We start from the raw sequence: 26540 nt of genomic DNA, 5'->3' as shown, positions 1-26540 counted from the left end.
AACCGTTAGGTAAATGAATAGAAGGTACAATAACAAATCCTTCTTAAGAGGATAAAATGTAAAAATATTTTTATTAGTGTTGTTATACATATTTTAACAACATATAATAAATGCATAGGGACAATACACTTAGTAAAATAATCAGTACCTCCTCTTTTTAACAATGAAACCACAAATAACTATAAGACTATCACTCACATCACTCATAGCTCACACCTACAACACATAGAAACACCACAACTTGGATAGAGGCCCCCATTTCGCTATTACGTATTTTTCGCTCCATAAGACGCACTTTTTTTCCCTCAAAAGTGGGAGGAAAATGTCTGTGCGTCTTATGGAGCGAATATAAAAAAAAAAAAAACCACCCATCCCAACCCTTTAAAGTTAATTAACTACAACCCCCCACCCTCCTGACCCCCCAAGACTTGCCAAAAGTCCCTGGTGGTCCAGCGGGGGTGCAGGAGTGATCTCCTGCACTCAGGCTGTCGGCTGCCAGTATTCAAAATGGCGCCGATAGCCTTTGCCTTTAGATGTCACAGGGGCTACCAGTGCCATTGGTCGACCCCTGTGACATAGTAACGGCAAAGGGCCGTCGGCGCCATTTTCATTACTGGCAGCCGACAGCCCTTTGCCCTTACTATGTCACAGGGGCCGAACAATTGGGATGGGGTTTTTTGTTTTGTTTTTTTCCCAACAAAGAGAATGATGCGTTTTCTGATCCGGGAGTGGACAGAAATGGCCCTCCCCAGACCCGAAAATGAAATGGGGACCAAAACAATTTTATGCCCTCCCCTAATTTGCTCCATAAGACGCCCAGATGCCCAGGAATAGAGCCAGTTTAGCACACCATTTTTTTTTTTTTAAATTTTCCTGCTCTGAATCCTAGGTGCGTCTTATGGAGCGAAAAATACGGTAACTAGCTTCCTCGGGGGGGGGGGATTATTTTAAATTACAATAAAGATATTATATGAAGTTATATTATATAATGTATAAAGGAAAATTGGTTCTTAACTGCTAATTTTCATTCCTGTAGTACCACAGATCAGTCCAGACTCCTGGGTTTTGCCTCCCTGCCAGCAGATGGAGAAAGTTTCACTGATACTGTACAAAACCCAGTGTGCCACCTGCAGTCTCTCAGTATTGACCTGTGCCCAAGGCAAGATGACAGCAACAATCATAAATTTCTAAGCAGCTTCTAAGCTGAGGTGGTTATTGTCAGGCTGAAAAAAAAAAAAAAACGATTGGGCAGATGGCATTACAGAGTTCTTTCCGCCGCCTGAAGACTGAGGTCTAGCCTTAACCCCTCTGGGTGGAGGAAGCAGATAGCTGCAATGGATTCTGAGTAGGAGTGGAGTCAGTCTTAAGACCTCTTTATCAGTAGTGGTTCACAGCCTACAGGAGAGAAAAAAAAAGTGCATGCTGCTCTCTTAGTAAAGTGAATTCCAGTCATTGTTGGCTTATGAAGTGCAGGTACAGATAGCTGGGCTCTGGATAAGGAACTAGGAGCGTCAGAGCCAGTTTACCTGAGAGTTTCATCAACCCAGGATTATCTGCACCAGTTTCTGGAACAATTTTGACTTGTGCAGGTAAGAATTTAAAAGTTTTCTGGCAAGTAGCCACTATCTGAATTGTACTGCTTAAGAAACCTGCGCTAGAGTGAGTTGAGAAGCAGTTTTCTCACTTGCAGGAATTAATTTTAAACCCTTGTAGTTATTAGCATTGCTGCCTGGTTGTGCCAGGAATTCTTCCAGGAAAAATTGAAATCACAAGCAGGTTGTATCTTTAGCTTGGTAGGAAGGCATTTTATGTTTGGATTGACTTCTCCCCAACTGAAGGTATAGGATCAGAGTTTGTTTTTACAAGTAAAAAAAACTTGGGAAACAGCAATGGCAATGGTGGTGCAGTTCAAACTAGCCTGACTTGCTATAGTGTCGGGATATGTTGGGGATTTCACTGCTTCTAAGGTGAGTTTGTCCTGAGATTTTTTGCTTTTGGTCTTAGCCCAATGACGGCAAACTCCAGTCCTTGAGAACCACAAACAGGCCAGGTTTTCAGGATATAGCGCAGTTGCTTATCTGTAACAGGTGTTCTAGGACAGCAGGATGTCCTCATATGTGGGTGACATCATCCGATGAAGCCCAGCACAGAAAACTTTTGTTAAAGTTTCTAGAAGCACACTGAGCATGTCCAGCATGCCACTATCCGCATGTCCACGCGAGGTCACCCTTCAGTCTCGTAACATAGAGAAAAATTACAAGCGAAAAATAAAACAACAAAACAGAAGGGGAACCCAACTCCGTGGGGAGGCAGGCGGGATTCCTGAGGACTAACATCCTGCTGTCCTAGGAGAACACCTGTTACAGGTAAGCAACTATGGTTTCTCCTAGGACAAGCAGGATGGTAGTCCTCAAATGTGGGTGAATACCAAGCTCCAAGCTGTCCCTGTCAGCAGGTGAGACCAACAATGACCGAACAAAGTACCAATGGGCACAACCACAAAAACTGCAACGCTGTTGGTCAGCAGGGGGCTGTCTGGCTCCCACTACGGCACTACGGGGACTGCTCGCAGATGAGCCACTGATGTCACCACTGATGTCACCATGGCCTGCACAGAGTGAGCTTTAACTGTACCGGCCAGTGGAAGGCCTGCCTGCGCATAGCAGAAGGTGATGCAATCCGCCAGCCAGTTGGACAAAGTTTGTTTACCCACCACCATTCCCAGCCTGTCGGTGTCGAAGGACACAAAGAGCTGAATGGACTGCCTGTGACTGGCTGTGCAATCTAAATAGAAAGCCAAGGCCCTCTTGCAGTCCAAAGTATGAAGAGTCCATTCCCTTGAGTGCAAATGAGGGCTAGGAAAGAAGGTGGGTAAAACGATGGACTAATTAAGGTGGAAATCAGTCACAACCTTAGGCAGGAACTTAGGGTGCATACACAAGACCACACGATCGTGAAAGAAACTTGTGTAAGGCGGGTACATAACCAAGGCCTGAAGCTCACTGACTCTACACAGCAAAGTAATCGCCACCAAGAATGAGACTTTCCAGGTGAGGAACTTTGGGTCATAGGAAAGCAGTGGCTCAAAGGAAGGACGCATGAGCTGCGCTAGGACAATATTGAGGTCCCAGGATACAACAGGAAGCCAAAGAGGGGGCTTCAGCTGAAGCAGGCCCCTCATAAGGCAACCTCCTAAAGGTTGCACCGATATGGGTGTGCAAGTGACACCTCGATAGTACTCACTTACAGCACTAAGATGAACCCTGACAGAGTTGGTTTGAAGCCCAGACTTGGAAAGGTGCCACAAGTAGTCAAAAGCTGGGGAAGGGGGCATGTGAATGGATCCAAGCCATGCCCCACGCACCATATGGAGAATCTTCTCCACTTCAAACTGTAGAACTTCCTGGTGGAAGGTTTCCTAGAAGCCACCAGTACCTGGAAGACACTGTCCGATAGGGTCAAGGGCTGAAGGACTAAGCCCTCAACATCCAAGCCGTCAGGGCCAATGCCCGGAAGTTCGGAAGGCACAAGGCACCCTGGTTCTGCGAGATCAGGTCGGCGCGGTCCCCAGCTGGATGGGGGACCTGACCAATAGATCCTACAGGAGAGGGAACCAGACCTGTTGGGGCCAAAAGGGCGCCACGAGGATCATAGTCCCTCTGTCCTGTTAAAGCTTCCGCAGGGTCTTCAAGAGGAACAGGAGAGGAGGGTACGCATATAGCAGATCTCTTCTCCAGTGGAGGGAGAAGGCATTGCAGGCCAGATGTTCACCCCCTGATGACAGTGAGCAGAATCTGCTCATCTTATGATTGTGCAGGGAGGCGAAGAGTTCCACATCTGGTGTGCCCCACCAACGAAACAATTTGGCCGCTATCTCTGGATTGAGAGACCATTCGTGTGGCTGGAAGGAGCAACTCAGCCGGTCCACCAGCAAGTTTAGAGTCCCAGGCAGGTATATCGCATGCAGTGACATCCCCTGCGACAGAGCCCTGCTCCACATCTGCAATGCCTTGTGGCAGAGGAGGAACAAGCCTGTGCCTCCCTGTTTGTTGACATACCATATTGCCACCTGGTTGTCCATACAGATCAGGACTTCTTAGCCCAAAGCGCCAGGAAGTTTATTTGACAGCAGGCTTCGTGAGCGGTCCAGAGACCCCGCGTGTCAATGCCATCCACATGGACTCCCCAGCCCTGAGGAGAGGTGTTGGTAGTAAAGATCATCTGAGGCAGGGCAGTGTGAAAGGGAATCCCCCGCTCCAAACTGGAGAGGCCTTCCCACCAGGACAGAGACGCCCGCAGAAGTTCCATGACTGCAACTTAAGTCTCGAGATCCTGAGAGGCCTGTTGCCACTGGGACCGCAAGGTCGATTGAGCCCTCCACATGCACAAACGGGCGAGAGGGAGAACATGGACAGAAGCCACCGGGTGGCCCAGCAAATGGAGAAGGCGGCAGGTAGTCACCTGCTGGCTACTGCAGACAAAGGCTGCCAATGAAGCGAGGGCAAAAACATTTTTGCCCGTATCATGTCTAGTCTGGAGCCTATAAAGTCCAGCTGAAAAGACGGACAAAGGTGAGACTTTGGATAGTTGATCATGAACCCCAAGGCTTGTAGAGTCCGCACTGTCAGGGTTAAAGTGCTCAGCGCCCCTGTGCGGGAATTGTTCTTGATCAACCAGTCATCTAGGTATAGGAAAACATGCACCGCACGTCTGAGTTATGCAGCCATCACTGCTAGGCATTTGGTGAAGACATGAGGGGCTGAGGCCACCCCGAGGGGCAGCACCTGGTATTGGTAGTGAGCCTTTCCCACCACAAAGCAGAGGTATTTCCAGTGGCTGGGGAAGATGGCTATGTGAGTGTAAGCTTCCTTGAGATCAAGGGAGCAGAGCCAGTCTCCTCTTTTGAGGAGGGGAATCAGCAAACCCAGAGAGACCATCTTGAATTTTTCTCTTAAGAGAAACTTGTTCAATGCCCTGAGGTCAAAGATGGGGCGCAAGCCGCCGTTCCTTTTTGGAATTAGGAAATACCTCGATTAGAAACCTCGTCCCTGCTGGGGGCGAGGGACTGACTCTACCGTGCCTGATGCAAGAAGGGCAGAGAGTTCCATTTGAAGTATGACCTGCTGGGTGGACAAACCCCATGATGGACATCGGGGAGAGGTCCCTGGAAGCTGACTGTGAGACGGTACCCCTGACGGATTATGATAAGGACCCATCAGTCCAACATGACATCCTCCCAGTGATGGGCGAAGCCAACGAGCCTGCCTCCCACTGGGGGATATGGCGTCAGGGGTGCGCTCGACTGACTCATGCTTCCTCGCCACCAGTCAAACGCCCATAGCCGGGGCTTGTTGAGGCACCAGCTGGGGTCTGGGTGCTTGCTGCTGGCGGAATGGTTTCCAGGATCTTGGCCGAGGACGGGGCATCGGAAGCACTAGTGGAGAGCTGTTGAAGGGTGTCATGGTGGTCCTTTAATTGTGCTACCGCATCCTGGACCTTATCCCCAAAGAAGTTGTCACCTGTGCAAGGGAGGTCAGCTAGCTTCTCCTGTACCTCTGGGCAGAGTTAAGAAGCTATGAGCCAGGCTATCCTATGGGCGCCGATGCCCACCGTGGCTAAGCGGGCCACCATTTCAAAGACATCATAGGTGGATCGCAACTAATGCTTGCCAGCTTCTAAACCCAGCAGAACAATAGCTGAGAGCGCCTCCTGTTGCTGTTGAGACAGATCCTCTGCGAGGTCCTGGACTCACTTCCAGAGGTTCTGATTGTACTGGGTCATGTAAAGCCAGTAGGTGGCAATACGGGCGACCAGCATAACGCCGTGGAAGACCTTTCTGCCAAAAGCATTGAGCTCCCTACGCTCTCACCCGTGGGAGGGGGGGGGGGGGGGGAGGGCAGAAGCGTGGGCATGGGAGCACCTGGCTTTCTTTAGGGCGGACTCCACAACCACTGAATGGTGGGGGAGGTGCTGCTTCTCGAACCCCATGGCGTGCTGCACCAAATAGTTGACATCCGCCTTTCTATTGACAGGGGAGATAGAGATTGGGTGCTCCCACATCCGAAGGAGGAGGTCCTTGAAAATGTCGTGGATGGGAACAGCCATGATCTCCTTAGGAGCATCGACAAACTGGAGTACTTCCAGCATCTTGTGTCACGGATCCTCCTCCTTGAGCAGTTGGAAGGAGATAGCCTCGGCCATGGCCCTGACAATCCCCACGAAGGACAGATACTCGGGGGGGGGGGGGGGGGGGGAAGGGGGGAGACTGACGCATTTCCTCGGGCAGAGAGGGCTCTGAGAGGGGTCGTCTGAGTAGTCAGAGGAAGACTCCAGGGAATCACCCCCTAAGGGTCGTAAGGCCCTTCCTCTTCACTAGGACCAGCATGACACGGGCGAGGCCCGTGCGGGATATCAGCCCTTTACTCTGACAGTTTCGGAGGCCTCAAGGGCACTGCAGAGATTGACGGCTCCCCTCGCATCGAGGGGGCCAGAAGGACCTGGTAAGGGCTCGGAGAACCAAGGCCTTGGGAATGAGACACTGGCCGCATCTTCCTCCTCAGAGAATCTAATGATCGGGATCGCTCTGGTGGGGGGCATCGCTGACCGTTGGGGGATCAAAGGCCCCCTCGGGCAATGTTTGTGTCGGTAGGGCGCCTAAAAGGACGTCCAGATGCTCCAGCAGGGGTGCTAAGATACCATACCGGTGCCTGAGCGGAGGCTCAGGCACCGGTATGGGGCCGGTGGCATGGGTGGCTTGACGCTCTGAAGCGCTCTGAGCACCGCGGTCTGCCGGTCCAACTCCTCCTAAAAGTCCGGTGAGGCCAGGACTGAGAGAGTGGGACGAGTGTCAGTGGCTCTTGCTCGGGGCTCCGAGGTGGCACAGTGCCCGACACCGATATCGGTGGGGAATGCCTGGGACTCCCGGGGACATCAAAGGATGGGGTCTCCGATGGTCGGGGTCGCTTCGGTGGTGGTATGTCCGCCGCCAGTACTGCGCCAGAACCGGAGCCGTGCGCCGACGGCAACCGGTGGTGATGCTTGCGGGATCTCCCACGGTGCTCAGCCTGGTCTTTCCCTGGCACCGAGGAGGCGGAGGACCCGGATGGTCAGGACACCAGTGAGATCATGGAGGATCTGTCTCCGTCCCCACGATCCTTTGAAGAAGTGGAGAGAGGAGTAGCGAGAGGGAGCTTATCAAGGGGCACTCCGCGATCCTTCGGTGTCAAGGACTCCGACATGGGTGTAGATGGAGCAGACTTGGAAGAACTGAACAGTTTCTCCATCTTATCAAATCGTGCATGACAGCCTTTGGAGATCATCTGAACACACAGACGACACCCATGGACGTCGTGTAAGGCCCCCAGGCAGAGGATACAAACCTCTTGCGGATACGTGATGGACATGGTCCACGGACACTGGGGGCACTGACGAAAACCAGACAACACCATAAAAGCTACCCAGCGTGCAGGCGATGACCAGCAGTCACCTCGAGGTAAGATGTCTGGAATCGACAGCAAGAAGCGAAAAACAGCAAATTTAACCTACCACACCAAGGAGGCACAGACTACGAAGGGAGACCCGATAATGGAGAAACAAGACACTTTTCAAGAAAAAACAAGAAAAGAGAGGAGTCCTGCAAACTGCGAGGCAACTGCACCGCGGAAAAGAGACTGAAGGGGGGGCCTCACATGGACGCACGGATGGTGGCATGCTGGGCATGCTCAGTGTACTGGTCAAAGCTTCTAGAAACTCTGACAAACGTTTTCCATGCCGGACTCCATCGGGTGATGTCACCCACATGTGAGGACTACCATCCTGCTTGTCCTAGGAGAACCACAATGAATATGCATGAGATAGATCTGCATACAATGGACACAGTACATGCAAATCTCTCATGCATATTCATTGTAGATATTCTGAAAACCGGCCTGTTTGTGGCATTCAAGGACTGGAATTCGCCATCAGCCGGTTGCATACTAGCAGTCCCTGGTTTCTGTGACTACAGAGGCATCTTAGAAGCCCCACAATTGAAATAGCTATCTAACCAATGAGGGCTAGTGCAAAGGCATTTGTTGCACCTCCACTTGGCTGGGTTACAGAAGTGGCAGCTAATACACTCATCAAATATAGGAGGGTTATGTAGCTGACAGCCTAGGCACACATAGTACAATGATATATTTGGGATAGCTTTTTGTGCTGCAGCTAGGACCAGAGTTCAAACTACATCGTGCTCTGGGAGGCTGTGCTGATTTTTTTCTGAAACTTCCCTTCCTTCCTTTTAGCAGGCTCGAGGAAGAGACGATGGGAGCATGTGGAAAGGACTGCAATTATTCTGGATTTGGCAGTTGGGACAGACACACAGACATTCTTTAAGTTATTATGCAATACTGAAGAAGGTATATCGGTGCTAAACAAATTAAAATAGGACTTACCAATTGGGCTGAGGGTCCTGTATGCACACCTGTGGATGATAGTTGGCCTTATTATTCTGTCAGGATTTTTGGACTGGACTCTGGGTACATCACCCCAGGAAGAGTACAGGACTGCAGGACTGGATTCTGGACAGGACTAGGGCCGGACTTCTGTCTAGCCAGCCCCCCTCCACTGCAGGTTGAGCCCTTGTGTTCTGGGGGTCAGTAGGTCTTTGCTGAGGCAGTACATCATGGTGAGCCTATGCAGGCCGGAGCAAGGCTTGGACAGGTTGGTAAGGCTGCAGCAAAGCTAGGAAAGGTTGGTAAGGCTGGAGTAAAGCTTGGACAGGCTGGTAAGGCTGGAGCAAAGCTTGGACTGGAGTTAGACACAGAACAAGGACTGAGGCTGCAATGGACAGAGACAAGGCAAGACAGTGAGCACAGACAAGGAACAATACAAGCAAGGCAAGGTACTGGACAAGAATAGGGCAGAAGCATGGACTGGATACTGGACTGAATACTGGGACAGGCAGGATTGGACAAGACCAGGAAAGGATAACAAGATAGACAAGGGTAACACAGAACAGAGAACACTTAAACCCAAAGGCAACAAGGCTGAAAGCCCATAGGCCACTAGGCAACAGGCTCGAAGGCCCCTAGGAGAAGGGAGAGACCTAGATAGGCCACAAGGAAAGGTAAGGCCTAGTGTAGGCCACAAAACAAGATACTAGGAGTAGGAAGGCCCATAGGCTGCAAGGCAAGAAGCAGCAACCAGGTCAAAGAGCCAAGGGTGACTCCATGAGAAAGCAAGGTTACATTGGCAATGCTGGGTTACAAAGGACTGGAGCTTGGGTGTGGTGCAGGCAGTGAGAAGGAAAATAGCAAGGCTAGAGGTCAAGCTCGCTGAGGACGCCTGGTGAGGTGGAGGCTGCAAGACAGGCTGAGTCAGGAGGCCATTGAGGAGCTGGCTTGGACAGCTCTGAACAGAGCTCACTGGAGACCTCTACAGGTGGGGAGAATGAATGGTAGTTAGAATCAGGGTATGATGAGGCTGCCTGTGCAGACAAAATTATAACAGTTTAGTAAGATGACAGAGAGGTTCCCACCCACAACCTCCTCGATGGCAGGAGGATGGTGGCAGCTCAGTAAGGTGCCAGTGGGAGAAAAACCCCGAGTGAGGGTGTGAGAGAGGAAGAGAATGGGGGGAGTAAAATAGGAGGGGAGGAAAGGAAAGGATAAGAGCAAGTCAAAGGGAAAGAATTGAGGGAGTGTGAGTGAGAGGCAAGGGAAGGGGTGAGTGACAAGGGAGGGAATAAAAGGGGGGAAGTGGAAGGGAAAGTGTGAGTGAGAGAGAAAGGAAAGGAAAGGGGAAGTGTAAGTAGAGGGAAGGTAAGAGGGTATGAGTGCTAGGGAAGATAATATACTAAGAGGATTCGACAGCGGAAAACATTACATTCTGATATTACTGGATTTATCAGCAGCATTTGACACAGTGAATCACAAAATACTAATAAAAAGGCTTGTAGAAATAGGACTTCATGGTAAAACAATCACATGGCTTAGGTCATACCTAAATAACAGAACATTTCAAGTACAAATTAAAAACACTCTATCTGAAAAAATTACCCTAAAAACAGGAGTTCCACAAGGGTCAGCACTCTTTAACATATATCTACTTCCACTATGCCATCTCCTTGCAGGACTAGGAATCATACACTATGTTTACGCCGATGACATTCAATTAATCCTACCAATAGAGGACACTATTGAAAAAACAATAAATTTAGCCATCATGTATCTAGACATAATAAAACAACTACTAAACCAAATGGATCTGATAATTAACATCGATAAAACTGAATTCATACACTTAGAAAGAAAGAGCATGAACATCACACAAACTCCAATAATTCTTAACAGTAACCAAAAAATTGAATTAGCCAAGAAAGTACGCAACCTCGGAGTAATAATTGACACAGAGCTAAACCTCAAACAGCACATAACACTAAAGGTTAAAGAAGGGTATGCTATACTCAAGATAATCAGAAAACTTAAGCCATTAGTATCGCTGCCAAACTTTCGCACAGTGCTTCAATCACTGATATTTGCAAGCACCGATTACTGTAATGCTTTACTACTTGGTTTGCCCTACACTACGATAAGACCACTGCAAATATTACAAAACTCCGCAGCTAGAATTCTCACTGGAAAAAGTAAAAAAGATCACATCACAGATACACTTGCCGAACTACATTGGCTACCCATAGAACAAAGAGTGCAGTTCAAAGCTCTTTGCACAATACACAAGCTAATCCATGATGAAAAAGCAGAATGGCTGAACACAGCACTTCAAGTACACATCCCACATAGAATTTAAGATTGGCAAACAAGCTCTCTTAAGCATTCCATCTGTGAAAACAGCAAGACTAACTCAGGTTAGGGGAATGTGCTCTGTCCCTGGCCGGTCCCATATATGGAACACTATGCCCCTCGATCTAAGACTTCAGAGAAATCATAAACTTTTCAAAACACACCTCAAAACCTGGCTTTTCAAACAAGCCTTCAAGAAAGAGAATGACGCAAGCAAATAAATAAGGATAAGCGGACTTAGAGCACCCAGCTCACAATTTCCAGATTCTACCTGGAAATTATTTTATCCCTCTGATAATTGTAGTAAAACCGATAGGTTGAATAGCAATAAAACATACAATCCCCCATGAGAATTTCATTAATGTAAATTCCACGTCATAAACCATATTATACTTAATGTCGTTTTGTTACTGAATAATAATGGCACCCACTATTTAAAGTATGATATATATTTTCCTTGATATATATGCCCTATTGTAAACCATTATGATGGTAAATAACTTAATGACGGTATATAAAAACTTTTAAATAAAAAAAAATAAATAATGGGAAAAGGGAGAGAGGTAAGGGAAAAAAGAGGAAAGTAAAAAAGAGCAAAACCTAATGGGGAAGGTGTGAGTGGGAGACAGTATACCACCCACAGACCCCCATCATTCACCCTTCTCCCCCAGGGAACAGTTGTTGGGGAAGAGTGGAAGGCAGATGATAGGGTTCCCTGGAGTGTGGTAGATATGCCAGCTTCCTAGATATATTATCATTGATAATCTATCTGCCACTCCTCTGAGAACCCTGACTGCTGCCTCCCCCTTCCCCAGCATTTCAAATCTCTGAAAAGGTCAGCCTCCAAGGGACTCCTACCTTTAGCCCTCTCAGTGATTTGACCTGTACTGTGCCATGAAAGGGGGAGGGGGTAGGTGGTACAGGAGCACCATCTCATTTCTTGCCTCGCCTGTCCCTGCTATGTTCAGTACTTTAGTTATCACAAATCTTGAGGGGGGCGCCTCTATGGACTTGTTCTGAGTGACACTCACAGGCAATCCGTCGCCTCTCTCTCCCACCTCCACAGTTCTTTCCTTACACCCTACAGGAGTGCTTCTCAACCCAGTCCTCGGGGCACACCTAACCAGTCAGGTTTTCAGCATATCCACAATGAATATGCATGAGATAAGATTTGCATGCACTGCTTCCATTATATGTAAATCTATCTCATGCATAGTCCCTGTAGATATCCTGAAACCTGTGTGCCCAGAGGACTGGGTTGAGAAGCACTGCCCTACAGACCAATCCCAAATGACAGCAGAAGAGTGGTGCAGCAAGCCCATTCTTCTCTATTTTTTTTTATTATTCCACCTTGCAGCCACTTCAAAGCTAATTTACATTCAGGTACTGCTCTTCCTGCCATTGACCACCTCTCCTGACTGGTTTACAGATGTTTGAACCACAATGTACATTGCAGAAAGATGTTGGGCACCATGTGATTCAAACAGCTGATAAAGGTGAGATTTATAATTTCAGCACAGAATAGTGGTTTGCAAACAAGATGATTCACAGCAGCATAGAAAAAAACTGTAAAACACATAAATGCAGATTCTGTAGAACAGAAATAGAAACCAGTTATACACCTCATCAACTGAATGTCAAGTATTGATTTCAGAAGGCTTGTGCTCAGAAAAGCATAACTTGTCATGGCTCATCTACTGGAAATTGTGTAACACTGTAACATCACAACCCTGCTAGAATTGTAGAGAATAAAGAAGTTGTGATAATCTGGGACATTCCCATTCCAATGCATAAAAGCTTGATGCAAGAAAAAGTAAATGTGGTTCTTACCTGCTAATTTTTGTTCCTGTAGTACCCACAGAATCAGTCCAGACTCCTGGTTTTCCATCCCTGCCAGTAGATGGAGACAGAGGAAGTTTACTGACACTACTACATAATCCTGAGTGCCATCTGCAGTCTCTCAGTACTGACCGCACCAAGCCAGAAACACTATATTTCTAAATAACCACTTAATCGTCAAACTATTTCTTACTTCCTTCAAGAACCAAAGAATGGTGACCTCTTAGAAGTCTACGCAAAACCATTAACTTGAACCCAACTGTCAACTAACTCTGCATTCCAAGCCAAAAACAGAATGAGCAAATGACTCTCCTTCTCCACAGACTGGATGGGTTCTGGACCGAAAAATAGCAGGTAAGAACCAATTTTCATTTCCCTGTACGTATCCAAATCAGTCCAGACTCCTGGGATGTACCTAAGCTCCCTAACCAGGGTGGACCTGAAGAGTCCCGCTCACAGACACTCTCACCAAAGGACTTGGAAGCCTGATCCCCGACATCCAAACGATAGTGCCTAGCAAAAGTATGCAACTTCCAAATCACTGCCCTGCTAATCTCCTGTGGAGAAACCTGCTGAGCCTCGGTCCATGAGGCTGGCTGAATTTGTATCAAATGGGCTCTCAAACCTTCAGGAACCAGTAAACCCTTAGCTATATTTATTTATTTATTTATTTATTTATTTATCAATCATATTTTGTATACCGTCATTCGGTTTCGCCATCACAATGGTTTACAGTAATAATAATATGATGACAAAGTAATATAAGGATTTTACAAGGAGTGTAAAAGTTGAAAACAAATTAGGTAACATTGATGAAAATAACAGGAAGAGTGTTAGTTTTTATATATTGGAAAAACTCTTATCGTGGGTTTCGTAGTTGTGTTGAGATTTCAAAGGTGGATTAGATGGTATCTCTGTTTTCTTGGTGTTGTATTTGTTGGTAGTCTGTTACTGTTGATGATTGAGTGCGTCTGAGTAGGCTTTGATAAATAACTGTTCATTGCTGCTCCCTGAAGGGGAGGAGTAGTAATTCATAATACTCTGTAGGCAGAATTATCGATCCGTAGTGGGTAGGTTCCCCACAGAGTGATAGTCTGTATGGTACAGCTCTAGTAGTGTGGGGAAGAGCACCCAAAGTAAGTTGGTGAATCCCTGGGCCGATGGCAGATGACTGTGCCCCCAGGAGGATACCCTGAGAGGGACCACCGGCTACAGGCTGAAGTATGGAGACAGACACAGATAGTTTCTTTTATTAGACAGGTAGTAGAATCACCAGAGGTGGCAGTAGTGAGCTGATGTACCCGGCAGGGCTGAAGTCCCTCAGATACTGGAACTGCGATCTCTGAGTTTGCTGAGCTGTAGAGAGAGACTATAGGTAGTGAGTAGACAGGGTATGCTGGATACATAACCAGTACAAGATGATACACTCACAATTGTAGATATCTGTAATGGCTTCTATGCAACAGAGAGTCTTCAGTATATTCAGGAACAGGAGCCGTTGGCGAGTACTGGTTCCTATATGCAGTCTGGAATAAGAACTCACAATATCTGTGTATGAGATGGCTTCTGGAATAGAAGAGTCTTTGGAGGGTTTTATGAATATAGGCCCTCATGGAGCGAGTACCGGTTCCTATCTGCAATCTGAAAATATAACCTGCGATAACGTCTTAGACAAAGAAGAGTCTTCAGAGATTAGGAACATAGGCCCTCGTGGAGCGAGTACCGGTTCCTATCTGTAATAGAACTCACAGTGTTCACGTCTGCGATCGCTTCCAAGCAGTAAGGAGTCTTCTGAGCTTTCAGGGAAGTAGGCCCTCGAGGAGCGAGTACCGGATCCCATCTTAGCAGTCTGAAATCAAGAAGAGAGAGTGGGGCCCCCGAGGAGCAGGTAGGGGCCCCCGAGGAGCAGGTACCCCTAAGTTCAAGGAGGCAGAGTAGCTTTGGCGAATCCTATCGAAGGGAGAGTGATTCGAGTCCTTGCTAACTCGATTCGTAGTAGCAAACAAAGACCTTTTAAGTTGGAAGCGGATGACGTCACTACTGGGGGATGCCCCCGAGGATCACGCCCTTACCGGTACAAACTCTGGAGCACGTGCGCACCCTTACGTCATCAGGAACATGGCGGATCTGCAGCATCAGGCCAGCCCAGGGACTCCAAGGAAAAGGGGCAAGGAGACGCCGCAGCAGCAAGCCATCCATCAGGACCAGAGGGAGTCACCACAGCGGTAAAGAGGGTGGAGAGAGGGCAAGAAATAGGCCCGAACGCAACAATAACCAGGTTTTCAAAGGAAAATTAGTTCTTACCTGTTAATTTTCATTCCTGTAGTACCACGGATCAGTCCAGACTGTGGGTTGAGCCTCTTTTCCAGCAGGTGGAGACAGACTAAAACTGAAAGGATATCCTATATGAGGATAGAGCCTATCCTATAACCCTTCAGTATAATCAATGTCAAAGCAGAAAATAACAAACCCAGAATAGGATCAAGCAAGTAACCATAAAGCTCAATGGAGCAACTGTAGAACAATCTAAGAAATATGGTATGACTAACCACTCTTGCATATACTTGGTGCTTGAGCAACCAAGGCTTCCGGTGTATTTGTTCAGTATTCTTGCACAAAAATGATGTATGGAAATCTACGAATCTGCAAGAGAAACAAGCTTCGAGAGGACAGAAGAAAGACAAACAGGGAAGGGCGTCTGGACTGATCCGTGGTACTACAGGAACGAAAATTAACAGGTAAGAACTAATTTTCCTTTCCCTGTACGTACCCGGATCAGTCCAGACTGTGGGATGTACCAAAGCTTCCCTAAACCGGGTGGGACCAAGACAGTCCCACTCGAAGCACTTGTAGCCCAAAAGAACCAAGAACCGGAGCTTGCACATCCAGGCGGTAGTGTCGAGCAAAAGTATGCAAGGACGTCCAAGTGGCGGCCCTGCAAATCTCCTGCGGAGAGAAATTGACTCTCCGCCCAGGAAGTAGCTTGAGAATGCAGTGAATGAGCCTTTAGGCCCTCGGGAACCGCCCGACCTTGACAAAGATAGGCAGAGGAGATCGCTTCCTTCAACCACCGCGCAATAGTGGTCTTAGAAGCCGGCTTACCCCAATTGGGCCCACTCCAGAGGACAAAAGATGGTCCGAGACCCGAAAGCCATTGGAAACCTGGAGATAGCGAAGTAGAACCCGTTTGGCATCAAGGTTTACGCAGATCGCCCCCAGTCACAGGGGAAAACGCAGGGAGTTCTACCGACTGGTTGGCATGGAAGTTAGAAACAACCTTCGGTAAGAAGGAAGGGCCCGTCATGAGGGATACCCCGGAATCGGAAAATCGCAAAAAAGGTTCCCGACAGGACAACGCTTGGATCTCCGAGATCCAACGATCAGAAGAGATAGAGACTAGAAAGACAGTCTTAAGTGTAAGATCATTGAAGGTAGCGCGACGGAGAGGATCGAACAGAGCCGCACAGAGGGCCCGAAGGACCAGATGAAAACTCCACAGCGGGCAAGCGGGCCGAGAAGGTGGACGTAGAAGCTTGACGCCCTCCAAGCACCGAATCACGTCCGGGTGGCCCGCTAAGTGATGACCTTCTACCCAACCCAGGAGAGAGCCGAGAGGGAAGACCTGTATGCGCAGAGAACGAAAGGAAAGACCCTTGGAGAGACCTTTTGGAGAAAGAGAGGACGAACGAGAATCGGGGCGGAGCGCGCTGAGATACCCGACTCCGCACAACAGATTCAAACATCGTTCCAGAAACGCACGTACGCCAGGGAAGTTGACTGTTTCCGGGCCTGCAGCAAGGTGGGGATGACCTCCTCCTTATAGCCCTTGCGCTTAGGCGTCGCCGTTCAAAAGCCAGGCCGCTAAGACAGAAGCGATCGGCCTGGTCGAAAAATACAGGTCCCTGATGAAAGGAGCCGAGGAAGATGGCCTAGCCGCAGAGGTCCGTCCTGTCGCTAGGTTAAGAAAATCCACGAACCACAGCCTGCGCGGCCACTCGGGTGCTACCTAGAACCACGGGACCCCTGTGGAGTTCTATTCTTCTGAGAACTTTCCCAACCAGGGGCCACGGGAGGAACACGTACCGCAGGACGACCGCCGGCCAAGGGAGAGTCAGAGCATCCATGCACTCCGAGCCATGTTCCCTCCAGCGGCTGAAGAACCGATTTGCCTTGGCATTGCGAAGGGTTGCCATGAGGGCCAGGTGGGGGGAACTCCACCTGTCGACGATGAGATCCATGGCTGCGTCAGAGAGTTCCCACTCCCCGGGATCGAGCGACTGACGACTGAGAAAATCGGCCTGAACATTCTCCTTGCCCGCGATGTGGGAGACCGCCAGGCACTGTAGATGTCGCTCTGCCCAGGCGAAGACAGCTGGTTTCCAGGGCCATCAGCGGACTGCAGGCGCCTCCTTGGTGATTGATGTAAGCCACGGTGATGGAGATGTCAGACAAGACTCACACCGCCTTGCCGCTGATGAGGGGGAGAAACTCCAGAAGAGCTAGGAACACCGCCCGAGTCTCCAACCGAATGATGTGCTAGCAAGACTGAGCTGCTGGCCTGATCCCCTGGGTGGACTGGGAGAGGCAGACTGCACCCCAGCCTGAGAGACTGGCTTCCGTGGTTACTATCGTCTGCTGTGGGACTTGGAGAGGCATTCCCTGTAGCAGATGAGGAAGGGAAAGCCACCACTGCAAGTCGGCAACGGTAGAGCCCAAAAACAGGAGGATTATGTGAAATTGTTCCGCCACTGACTGCTAACGGGACAGCAAAGCTTTCTGTAACGGTCGCATATGAGTAAAAGTCCATGGGACTAGATCGATGGTGGATGCCATGGAGCCCAGACCAGCAGGTAGTCCCAAGCCGTTGGAGAAGGCAGCGAGATGAGATTCTGAATCTGGTCGATCAACTTGAGAGCCCCGCGCGTGAAGCAAGAAGACCATTGCCCACCCGGGTGTCGAAGTGGGCTCCCAGGAACTCTAACTCCTGGGAGGGCTGAAGGTTGCTCTTGGAGAAATTCACTATCCACCCGAGAGACGCGAGAAGAGCGAACACGTGATCCACCGCCTGCCGGCAAAGAGCCTCCGCCTTGGCCCTGACGATCCAGACGTCCAGGGAGGGGTGAACAAGGATTCCTTCCCGGCGGAGAGCTGCTGCCACCACCACCATGACCTTGGTGAAGGTGCGAGATGCCGTTGCGAGACCGAAGGGAAGCGCCGGAACTGGAAGACCCGGTTGAGGATGTGAAAGTGAAGGAACTTCGGTAGGTCGCGATGAATCGGAATATGGAAATACGCCTCTGACAGAACGAGTGAGGCGAGGAACTCTCCTGGGGCGAACCGCCACGAGGACCGCTCGCAGAGTTTCCATGCGGCGTGCAGGATCTTGAGAGCTCAGTTGATTCCCTTGAGGTCGAAGATCGGCCGAAAGACCCGTCCTTCTGGGGAACGACGAAGTAAATAGAATACTGGCCTACGGCAAGATCGCTCTCTGGAACCGGGACCACCGCACCCAGACACAGGAGCCTGGCGAGAGTTTGCTCCACCATTTCCCACTTGAACCGCCCAGCACGGGGAAAACAGAAAAAGATCCCGAAGATCTCGAGCAAAGTCGAAGGCGTACTCGTCTCTGAAAATGTCTAGGACCCACTGGTCCGACATGATTTTGACCCATTCACTGAAGAACAGGGAAAAGCGACCACCTAGGAATGGGACCGAGGAACGAGTCAAGTGAACTTCATTGTGTGGCAGGCTTAAGGGTGGAGCACGTGGGCTGGCCCTCGCGAAAGGGACGGCGCCCATGGGAAGGCTGCGACCAAGACTGCGATCAAGAAGGAAAAACCCCTGAGGAGCCACCCCGCCCGTGTGGGTATACAGTCTCTGGCCCCGAAACGTGGACGAGAGGGTGTAAGGAACGGGATGGTTTCAGACGGTCCTCCGGAAGCTTATGGACCTTACTTTCCCCTAAGGAATCCATAAGCTTCTCAAGGTCCTCGCCAAAGAGCAGCTTACCTTGAATGGCAACGTGCCCAAGTGGGCATTGGAGGACGGATCAGCCGACCAATGGCGCAGCCAGAGGAGCCGTCTGGCGGACACTGCCGAGGCCATTGCCTTTGCCTGGACGAGGAAAAGGTCGTATGCTCAGCCTCTGCCTACGGGAGGACCCGGGTACAGACCAACTGTTAAACCCACCTGAGACCTGCCCACAGCATGAGACTGCTGCAAATAGTCGCACGCACCCCCAGCGCCAGGACATCAAAATGCGCTTCACGTGAGCCTCGAGCATGCGGTCTTGGGCGTCTTTAAAAACCGTGGAACCCTCCTGTTTCGTGACCACAGAAGTAGTCCATGGAGGGAACATTGTCTTTTTTTTTTTTAAAGATCTAAGCATACCTCCGGGGGGGGGTAAGCTTGTCCATGGCACGGCCTGCCCGGAGTCCCACCTCGGGAGCCTCCCATTCCCGCAGGCGTAACAACTTGTACGTGGGATGAAAGGGGAAGGCGCTTGCCGGATCCCTGATTCCCGCCAGAATCGGGTCCATATCTTTGGGCAAAGAGGCCGTAAGGGTGTCCGTAAGACCCTGGGATCATTCCCCTCCAGGAGTGGAAGGGAATCTTCCGCAACCGGATTGGTGACAGGATCCGGGGGTACCGGATCCACCAGGGGGGGGCACCCCATGGGACCACCCGCGATTCGAAGGGACCCCGGAGGCTCCGCAGCGGTCCAACCGTCAACGGCGCGGAGCGGGGAATTTTCGCTGGGGGGGGAGCGATCAAGGGGGGGACCTTCCTCCTCCTCCTGCAGGCTAGCTAATAGGATTTATGCAGAAGGAGGACAAATTATGTTAAAAAACGAGCTCTAGATGTCTCCGGGTGGGGGAGGTGGAGGCGAGGGGGTGTCAGAGCACCTCATCCTGGGGGGCCACGGGGCTCAAATCGGGGGGGAGTATGAAAAAAATCGCCCCCCCCCCCCAACCCCAAGGAGCTCCGAAAACGGAGCCAATGAAAAAACCAAAATGGCTGCCGTTCCCGGGCTTTCCCAACCCGGGAACGGCCTGGCCAAGTTCTGGGGACTCGATCCCCGGACTAAATTTGCCTGCCCTGCCGAGGAGGGACCTTCCCCACCCGGCAGGGAGGCAGAGCAGAGGCCCCCTCGCAAAAAACGCGAAGGGGGCTGACACAGAAGAGGCAGGCTGCCTGCCGCGGCAAGAGAGAGCTGCTCTGAGAAAAAACTAGCAGAAAAAAAAGTTTGATTGACAGCCTGCAGGCCCGGAGTGAAGCAGGGGGGAAACCTGCTGACTCCTGCCTGTCTGGCTGCCGGTTCAAGCCCTGAGAGAACCAAAAATAAAGAATATGGGTCTGCTGCTGTAGGTAAGTAATAAAAGTACTGGAAATACTTTTAAACTTAACCTGATTCCTTTGGCACTATGTATAATTTTTTTTTATTTATTTTACAGACTGAGCACAGCAGCGGAAAACTACGACCCCTCGGCAGCCAGAGGAGGGGGAGACGAGAACTGGACTACCAGACTCGGTCCCCACACCTGGAAGCGGTAACGGACACAGGCTATGCACTGCACAAGGGGCAAAGCCCTCCTGAGTCCAGCAACAGCCAGGAGATGGAGCCATCTCCTGAAGAAAAAATCAAAATCTACAAACTTCCTGACTAACTTTTACTTTTATTTTCACAGGAAGAAAACAAAAACACAATATCCCTAAGGAATAAGTACTTGCTTGATCCCGGAAGGAATGAAGAAGGCTGACTAGCCTAGAACAGGAGACCGAAGGGAGACCTGCTGCACCTGCTGGAGACAGACAAATACTGAAGGGTTATAGGATAGGCTCTGTCCTCATATAGGATATCCTTTCAATTTTAGTCTGTCTCCACCTGCTGGAAAGGAGGCTCAACCCACAGTCTGGACTGATCTGGGTACGTAAAGGGAACTCTTTTTTGAAGGTTTTGGTGTCGGATTGAATTCATAGATTGTAAGGTAAAGAGTTCCATAAAGAGGGGCTGGCGATGGATATAGCTCTCTCACGGGTTGAAAATAGATGCGTGGTTTTTGCTTGAGGGATTTTAAGGAGGCCTTTATTCATTGAGCGAAGGTTCCTTTTTGGAGCATGTAATTCGATGTGTTTGGTTAGCCAGTAGTTTTGTTGTCCTGTGATTATCTTGTGGAGGATTGTTAAAATTTTGTAGTCTATTCTGTATTTGATTGGGAGCCAGTGTAAAGAGGTGAGGGTTGGTGTAATATGTTCTTGTTTTTTAGTTCCTGTAAGAATTCTGGCAGCTGCGTTCTGGAGTATTTGGAGTGGATGGATGGTAGAGGAAGGGAGGCCAAGAAGAAGAACCAATCACCTCCTTATGCCAATGTGCAACAGTGGCCGTAGAGATTTGACAACCTCACTTTGACCCACTCCACAAAACAAACAGGTGATCCGACCTTCTAAAGCAGACCTGGGCAAGGGGCGGCCTGCGGGCTGAATCCGGCCCGCCTACGGTCTGTGACCGGCCCGCCCACTGCTGAGAGCAGACGGAGACTGATGCTGATACACTGCCCCCCAACCAAAAAGGCTGTCATTGGTGGTAAGAACCACCCAATCCAGAACCTCTAGTTCCACACCTGTTCTGGGTTCAGACCGTGCACACTGGCATTCTGCCCAGGGGCTCTGACCTGGGAGCTAATCTTATTGAGAACTACACTGGGGGATACCTGAGGGCCTTATCATCTTTGTGCACACAGGACTACCTTGGGGGCTTACCCAATATAAACATACACAATTACTGAGATTATACCTGGGGGTTAAACCCAGCAGCTTATTCCCTATACAAATAGTCACACATAAACTTTGATTCAGTACCTCACGGTTTGAGCAATAGGAGAAAAGAACAAATAAAACCAGATCATTCAGAAGTAGTAACGGTAGATAATAACAATTGCTACATATACATAAAGCTTACATGTTTCCAGAGGATCAGCCTGTGCTATCATGGCCGGAAGCGCATTCTCCTTCTTTCTCTCTGTTATTTCTCCTTATATACTAAATGCTTGAGAAAAGCATTGGTGTTCCCCTCCTCTGAGTTCTTACCAATTTCAGACACAGCTGTGTGGCCTTCACTCTCTCTCAGGCTTCAGTATAAGTTAATTGCTTGCTTTCTCATCACAGACCTACTGGAATAACTAAAATAAACGGACTCTTGCCTGTTCACAAGCATTTCACAGTGCAAAACAGTAAATATGAGTTCACTCAGAGGTTGGCCTGTGGCCTTCAAACTAGTCTGTGTCTGGGTGAGAACTCTGAATCCACAGGCCCAACCTCCACACACATCCTCAGCCAAAGTAACAAAAAATGACTCCAACAACACCACGCTCCAGATTGGACCAAAGGAGACACCATGATAGACCATCCCTGCTGACCCCCTCAAGCAGAAGGGGAAGATGAAACTCCTCTGACAGCGGATTCCACTAGGAGAGAAGAGCTCTATGAAGAGGTCGCATATGCGTGAACACCCAAGGCACCAACTCCCAGGTCAAAGCCATAGAGCCCAGGAATTGCAAATAGTCCCAGACCCTGGGCACCACCAGTCCCAACAACTGACGAATCTGCCCCTGCAGCTTCAGCATCTTCTCCTCCATGAGAAACACTCTGCCACTCTGTGTATCGAAGCGAACCCCCAAATACTTCAGGGTCTGAGAGGGAACAAGGGGACTTTTTGTCAGGTTCACCACCCAGCCAAGAGATTCTAGGTACGACAGTACTTTCTATTCTGACTGATGACAAAGGTCATCAGACTTTGCCCGAATGAGCCAATCATCCAGTTAGGGGTGTACCAGAACTTCTCCTCGACCCAAGTCTGCCATCACCACCACAATCTTGGTGAAAGTACGTGGTGCTGTCGCCAACCAAACGTGAGAGCTTTGAAACTGAAAATGTTGCCCCAGAACCATAAACTACAGAAACCACTGAATGCTCTGGCAGATGGCTATGTGTAGATACGGCTCTGTCAAATCTAGAGAAACCAGGACCTTGCCTCTACGCACCACAACGATGACTGAACGCAGGGTCTCCATTCGAAAATTAGGAACTTTCAGAGTTGTATTCACCCTTTTTAGATCCAAAATAGGGCGAAAAGTGCCTTCCTTCTTTGGCTTGATAAAGTAAATGGAATACCTTTCCTGTGCCTCGTTCTTCGTGGGGAACTGGGAATATGGTGCCATCACCTCTTCAATTTGTCTAGCGTTTCCTGAACTGTCGGCCGCTTGTCGAGGGGACCACAGGGGGAAACTAGGAATAAATCTCGAATGGGACGAGCAAATTCTAAAGTGTAGCCATCTCTTACTACACTGAAAACCCACTGGTCTGTGATAATTTTGGTTCACTCCCCATAAACAGCGCCAGGCACCTGCCTATAGAGGGAACGAAAGATGGACCAACTTTGCTTCATTGTTGAGGGATTTTGCGCCAGCTGCGTTTCCCCCTGTGGTGTCCTGGAAAGGTTGCCAACCTCTTTGAAAGGACTGGACCCAGGACTGACCTCTGGGGGCGAACTGCTTCTGAGGCCCTGAAGAACCCCTTGCTGGGTGAAACCTTCTACTATCCCGAAAATGGGACCGAGCCTGAAAGAATCTTCTGCCCTTAGGCTTATTCTCCAGCAACCTGTGCATCTTAGTCTCCCCCAGGTGCTTCATTATCTGTTCTAGGTCCTCATCAAACAAAGAGCTTTCCTTTAAAAGGAAGAGACTCTGGCTGAGACTTGGACCACAATTCCACCGACCAGTGACGCAACCACAACAATCTCCTGGTTGATCCTGCAGACCTCATGATTCCAAGACGTACTGCCCAGGTCATATAGAGCATCTGCTCATACGCCAGCAGTCTCCAAGCGCTCAGCCTCCTGTGATTCCTTGCCTGACTGAGGATGAGCCTCCTTAACTGCTGGACCCAGCACAGATAAGCCCATGCATAAAACTAGTACAACTGGCCACATTGTAGCTCAGGGCTAAAACCTCAAATATCCTTTTGAAGTGAATCTCCAACTTCCGATCTTGGACGTCCTCAGAGCAGCGGACCCCAAAACTGGAATAGTTATCTTCTAGTGACTACTGATACGGAAGCATTAACTTTAGGAAGTGACAGAAGTTCAACGTCTGCCTCGGGCAATGGTTAAAGTTTTGCCATAGCCCTCATTCTCTCAAGCTGGCTTCAGAGTATCCCCTCTCAATCCCCAACTCTTTACCAACTTGTAGTACGGAAAGGCTTTTGCTGGAACCCCCCCTCAAACCATTAGGACAGGATCCGCTCCTCCAAATCAGAATCCTCCTGAGTGACCTTGATCCAAGCTCCTGCAGGACCTGATGAATCAAGGGCAACAGTTCCTCTTTATGAAAAGAACGCACCACCCTGGGGTCCTCGCCTTCAGTAACAGGATGTCCCTCTCAATCTGCCACCCTGGATCTGTGCTGCCAGTATCCAGATCAACCCCCTGGGGCACACTTGGTGCTTCCGTAGCAACATCTGAATCATCAGAATAGTCTACTGCATCTCCCGATGCTGAGGCAAGGCCCAATACATACTGGACTAGTGAAGGCCGCTTCCTTTTTGCCTGCCCAGGCTTGTGACCCAGAAGCGGATTCACTGAAGGCCAGGCCTGGGTCCCACATCACACCTCCCCAGAGAGCTGCTTAGCTAAATAGGCCTTGTTCATGAACAGATTAATGTCTGTGCAAAAAGGCTGTGTGGACCCAGGAACACAGCCTTCAGAGCCTGGGAATGCTAGGGATAGCCTCTTCGGAGAATCCCCTCCTTCCCCGCCGGCACTGCAAAAGCCGCCCGAGATTGCACAATGGCCATTCCCACACCGACGGGGAGAGAAGCCTCAGCCTGCTGTGAACCCTGACAAGACTGAGGAGCAAAAGTGAGCACACGTTTCTGAAGCGGTGGCAGGTCTCCCCGAAGAACCCTTACCATCCGACACACAGCCCGCATACAACCTGGTCTGGTTGTGCCGCCACCGAGACAAAAGCTGCATGCCATGCCACATGTGGCCGCAACTGCGGGAATCCCCTCAGCTACAGTCATCCACTGCACTCACTCTGCTGCTGAGTAGAAGTAGTCTAAAATCTGAAACCTCATTTATTTATTTATTTATTTAGTTTAAACAACTTTACAGCCAACAATAAAATTAAGCATACTTTCCTGGGTTAGGCTGGAATACAGAGCTGCAAGTGGAACAAGCTGGTTTCAAGCTACTTCACAGTACCTCAAGCCACCTCAGCAGTCTTGTGATGAAGGGGAGGGATCTGGGCCACCAGATTTGCACCTCACGGAACTAATGACCAAGCGTACTAAAGTGTCACCAACCCCTAGCTCGCCCGCTCAGACCAGGGGGGATGGTCCCACCAGGACCTAGCAGCCCCCTGAGTGGAAGGCTATCTCTCTTCTTTTTTTTTTTCTTCAACTGCAGAACTGCAGGTTTTTGTACCATTTACCATCTGCTGCATGTAGCAATGTCAGTAAAACTTTCTCTGTCTCCATCTGCTGGCAGGGATGCAAAATCCAGGAGTCTGGACTGATCTGGGTAGATATAGGGAACTGGATATTGTGCTAAAAGAGAAAAATTCAAGGACAACATTGCTGGTAGGTGTGACTATTCTGTGGCCCATATGGAGAAAAAGATCCTCAATGATGCAAACAAAAACAAAGATGTGGCACAAAGATAGATAATTTGTCCTAACTGCATTCAGCACCCACTAGCCTGATTAAAAAGAACTTCCAGGAGTATCTATACATGTTCCAGGTACCTATATTACATCCTGTGAACTTCAGAATGAAGCTCTCTTTAGCAAAATGCAAGTATTAGGAAGGGCATTACCAGTAAACTGAGAGACTAAGATCATACTTATATCTTTGCTTAAGCGTGGCATTCATTCTTAGATATTATTAACCTTAATCTGAGCTGTGAATCGCCTGAGAGGCGCCAGCAGCAGAAGGAAGAGCGAGTTAAGAAAATCGATGTGCCTGTCACAACCCCGGTTACACTCTTCTGCTATCATTTGCGACCCGGCCGGAAAGGTGGGAACAACTTGTTTTGCTGCATAGCTGCCAGATCTGAGGGACTTCTGTTCAACCACACATTGCACTATAATGTAGTTTGTTTATATAGATGCGTGCTCTGAGAATTCAATGTACAAACTGTCCTGCATCTCTGCATGGATAACAGCACTGTAAGTTTGATTTATCTAGAAATATAAAGTCTGAAGAACTATTTACTGGGATGCTAACACGCAGGGTCTCTGTGCAAACCTAGCTGTTTTATCAGCAAAAATACCGCTTCGACATACACTCCAGCATGTTTTTTTCTTTCAGATGCTATTTCGGCGAAACTTTGTGCCGTCACTACACTTTATGTAGATTTAGATATCAGGTTCAAGGGACTCTGCGTACAAGGAAGCCGTCTTTATCTGGCCAGCTTTCAATTTTTCCATATGAAAATGTGCGTTATTGCTGTACATTGTAAACTGAGGGGGTATTAAAGCCAAATTTCCATTACAAATTTAACTATCTTAAAAAAATACTCAACCCAGGTCGTTGCTAAAATTTAATTACACAAACCAAAAAAGCAAGGAACTTCCGAAGACTACCCATAAGGCCATACGTTCATCTCCAGCCAACACCTTTCAACTTCCGGTTGGCGCCAAAGGAACAAGAGATTGAACATTACGTCACTCACCCCATCCCCCCTCTCGCCCCTACATAAAGAACCTGATTGGTCCCACAGCATGCGCGTGCATCTCCACGCGCCATTACCTCCTTCCACCCTTTTGGGCTCGGTCCCGCGGATGAAAGTTCGAGAAAATTCCAATCGCATCCGGCAACGGCAGAGGACGGAACAGGGGCGGGGCAAAACACAGATAGCCGAAA

The 26540-nt window shown here is 49.2% G+C and overlaps 1 long non-coding RNA gene across 2 annotated transcripts; it reads right to left on the bottom strand.

The window, feature by feature from the left end:
- Positions 1-605: 605 nt before the first annotated feature.
- LOC115074604 lies at positions 606-26502 on the bottom strand. 2 transcript variants are annotated; one of them, XR_003852295.1, is made up of 3 exons: positions 26427-26502; positions 8433-9414; positions 606-1395 (listed from the first exon to the last, which is right to left on the bottom strand). It is a non-coding gene; the product is annotated as an uncharacterized LOC115074604 (long non-coding RNA). The 2 variants fall into 2 exon arrangements; XR_003852296.1 differs by lacking the exon at positions 26427-26502 and adding an exon at positions 12612-12810.
- Between the last annotated feature and the right edge of the window lie 38 nt (positions 26503-26540).

Source organism: Rhinatrema bivittatum, chromosome 12 (genome assembly GCF_901001135.1).
Source record: "Rhinatrema bivittatum chromosome 12, aRhiBiv1.1, whole genome shotgun sequence".
NCBI lineage: Eukaryota > Metazoa > Chordata > Amphibia > Gymnophiona > Rhinatrematidae > Rhinatrema > Rhinatrema bivittatum.
Note: the sequence above shows the minus strand (reverse complement) of the source record. Positions and strands in the feature narration are given on the sequence as shown.